The 3,911-nt window shown below is 36.9% G+C and overlaps 1 pseudogene; it reads right to left on the bottom strand.

Moving 5' to 3' along the window:
• Positions 1-3,911, bottom strand: part of LOC107285926 — an 18,800-nt pseudogene that overhangs the window by 12,623 nt on the left and 2,266 nt on the right.

The following is a 3,911-nucleotide window of genomic DNA, read 5'->3' as shown; positions in this document are numbered from 1 at the left end:
CCACCTCTTCAAGGACTGCCAGCAGGTTCTTTTGTCTTCCACATCTGTAGTTTGGGATGTTCTCCTGCCCTGTGGACACCACGTCCATCATGGCCTCATATGTCATTCTTGCACTGAAAAAGTTCTGATAGATGTTGTAGCCCAGGGTGATGTTGGGTAAGAGCCTTGAATTCTGGTTGATTTCATGAACAGCCAACAAAAAGGGCAGAAGGTGGTAGAAGGTGTTCTCACTGCAACATAAGAAATTTCCAAAGGTCATCATCTTCAATGTGGATTTTCATAAAAGCATGTCATATTTACTGTAGCTTTATAGCTATATAGTGTAATGCCAAAAAGATAATCAGACACTCATTATTTAATTAAATTATTCAATTTATTTGGGTTTTGCAGGTGATAGATATCTTTGAAATTTCTATTAGAAGAACAGTCCCATTGACACCACTAGGAGCCTCTTGCCAAAAGAAATAGGGAGATATAGTAAGCTTCTTATGTCAGGATCAAAAAAATCCTACCAAAATTTCCAGAACTGATTCTGCCTATAATTATCTCCAAATTATGACTTGGGGGGAAAAATGAGGAAAATTATTCTTATACTTTAGTAAGGAAAACTAAGCTAAGGAAAACAAACACAATAGTTAGAAACCTTTGTACTTTCTTTTACTGTTTCAATCTCTTTAGAATAACCTTTTGCAAAATCAAATCATTTATTTTATTTACTTAACTATTTCTTGAGATAACATATCAGTTCACAACAATCCATAAAATGTAATTAAAATCATGCCCTTACCCCAGGCACCAGAGTAGATATTCTTACAGCTGACAACCCCCATCCAACACAATGCTTGAGGGACGATTTGTTTCTTCCCAGTCCTCCAGAATGCTAATGAGGGATGCTACCAAGTATACATGTGTATGTTGTGATCATATTATCCCCCTGGAGATGACTAACAGCTGGATTCAAGTGCTAGAATAGTAAGTGGTATTACCTATCTGAAGATGGATATCTCTTCGTAAGCCTTTTTTAGTTCTAGAGGTTTGCTGCAGAATATTCATGACTTTAGAATTATTTCCTTATTCTACAGTTAACTACAATTAATGTGGTCCTCTCTGACTAAACATTAACTTATAAGTCTCTCCCCTCCTTGAATTTGGTTTTTAAAAGGCATACCTATTATTTAAACCAAAAGGAACGGGGTAACCACAAAAGTAGCAAAAATATTAAAGGGTGGAAGAAAGAGTGGAGAGGGTGGTAGGAATTATACAGTAAATGAAAGGAAAGGGAAGAAATGGTAGGGAGAAAGTACAAGCAATCTCCCTCTGCTCTAAGGTATTCAATCACTTTATTAGGAGTTACTGCTTAACTATTGTTAATTAATAAATAAAATAAATATGAATAAATTGCTGACTATCTACAGTACCAAGGTAATCATTTTGAAAGCAGGCAGAACCCCATCCAGGTAAGAGTCATCCTGGGACAGTGTTGGCAATGCCCAGTGTTGCCCAGTGCTGTGGTTGAGACTACTGGAAGAACTTAAAAGGAACTTTGCAAACTCAGGTTTTACAAAATCATCATGTTCCCTAGGAGCCTTTCCTCCAAAGCAAATTGGGAGAAGCAATAATGACTTGCCTTTCTCAAGGTGAGGAATAGGGGAAAGAAATCATTGCTAGAAAAGACATTGGAGCAGGTAAAATCAATCAACAGAATCCTGGACATGCTGACAATTACCTTTTCAGTTGGTGGGTTGGAGGCTTGGAGAATGAAAATTGGTACAGTCGAGATGCGATCCCAGACATTATTCCACTAATTAAGTAGTCTCCTGGCTTGTAGTAATGGAACCATTCCTTTTCTTCTATTATCACCTTAAGTGGATATTTCATTAGCATATAGGCACAGGGAATTTGAGACAGAAGCTGAAGCAGAAAGAACTGTTTATGCAGCAACAGCAACATTTGACATATCCTGCAGAAGATCCTTCCTATAGTTCTTTATTCAGCACAGAGTTAAATCTCAGAGTTCACAGAAAACCATAGCTACAGTGAAGAAGTTTCAGTTTGGCCCCAGATTTGAAAGAGTTATCTGCAAATTCAGACTGCTACAGTATTTGCTTTGGTAACTAATTGGGGTGGTGGAAATACCATAAACCTTGTTCAAAGTAGAATAAATAATCATGATTTTAATAATTAGAAGGGGAATTGGGAAATAGCTTTGCCACAAAAGTGTGCAGTTGGAGAAAAGAATTTTGTTTGGCTCAGGAGAATAATCCTATGAACTAGTCAGCAGGCCATTATAATTCCTTCTTATTCTGTCTGGTGTGGATGAAATTATCTTCCTCAATGAAAGTCAGATACTCTAGAATGGTTAACTCCAGATCAAGATATATTGAATAACCTATTGGAGGCCCCTGTTAAATGTCTTGTATCTTTCAAAATGTGGAAGACTATGAGTCTTCATGATTACAAATAAGATCTAGTCAAAATTCCCTGGTGCATTAATCTGAAAAATCGCCTGTTACTGACTTGTTCATAATGTGATGACATTTGCTGTCATAAGTTATCTAGTTGGGGGCCAAGAGATGGTGCTGTAGGAGTGCAATAGCAAAAAAGGCTGAAGTTGAAGGGGTAAACAAAATCTGAGAAGCTGAGACCATGGTCAATGCTATACGATGGGCAGATTTGAGTCCTTCAGCTAAATATGCACCTGAGACCTTTATCCATTGCATCCTCCAAAACCCATTTGATGGAGTATAAGTAAATTAATTACATATATTTCCTGGAAAATCAGTTGCTTCAAGGATGAACGTTAATCTGAAGCCAGAATGGGACAACTCACCATAGCCAACTCATTGTGGCCAACTGGCTATGGCCAACTCACCATGGGACAAGTTGCCATGGGACAATTTTACAATTTAATATAATTATTTAAAATAAATAAAAAATATATTTTAATTTTTGTCATTCCCATTTCATTCTTTCGTTCCTTTTGTATCCTTTTTAAATGATTCTATTCCACCATTTCTTAGACATTAGTGTAACTCTTGTCCTGCAGCGAGTTGGCCATGGTGAGTTGTCCTGCAGTGAATTGTCACAGATTCATCTGAAGTTCTAATTCCAAAGGTGTAGATTCCAAAGGTGTAGATTCCAAAGTATGGACTTTTCTGTGTTGGCACTCCAAACATCTTACCTGATTTCCTTCCAAATTCATGGGAGAAGAAATATGTCACTTTTCACACACCTTGACTTTACCCTTGAAGTATATGGGAGGAACAGACAATCCAGTACAATAACATCTATTCATCTAGGTGTCTGTCACTTCTGATTGGAGAGAATGCAATATCATGAGATCTCAACAGAAACCAATGTGCTGGGTGTGATTTACTTTTTTATTATTTGGAAGCAGGGAAAGATCCACTTCCAAGTAATATTTTCCCCATTGTTCCATGTGTACATTTTTTTTGAGGTTTCCTTAGAAGGTGGGTGGATTGGGATAAATAATATTTCTGTCGCCCCTTATTTCAGTAGGAAATCAGGTGATTTCAGGGACTTGAAGACAGAAAGAAGAAGTAATAGAGAATTGCCAAAGGGGCGCTATCTTTTATTCAGAGTCTGGGTTATGATATTTCACCTCTGGCTTAATTTAAATACAAGGACTTAACTAAAATACTGTACTTAGAATAATATTATAAAGACAGGATGGCACAGCACTGAATTCTCCACATCAGATCAATAACACATTTATATACCTCACGGCATTTAAAAATGAAACATGTTTTCCCTAGGAATATATTCCCTTAGTCCATCAAACAAACTGTGGGAAATCTAATGAAAGTAGATTAACTATCTATTGACTAGCAAAGAGAGAGAAAATGTTAGTGTACTGAAGAGCATATTGATTCAGTGATGTGATTTGTGCT

Source organism: Protobothrops mucrosquamatus, unplaced genomic scaffold (genome assembly GCF_001527695.2).
Source record: "Protobothrops mucrosquamatus isolate PMUCROS unplaced genomic scaffold, P.Mucros_1.0 scaffold_84, whole genome shotgun sequence".
Classification (NCBI taxonomy): domain Eukaryota; kingdom Metazoa; phylum Chordata; class Lepidosauria; order Squamata; family Viperidae; genus Protobothrops; species Protobothrops mucrosquamatus.
The sequence above is the reverse complement of the archived record's forward strand: the minus strand, read 5'-3'. Positions and strand labels throughout refer to the sequence as shown.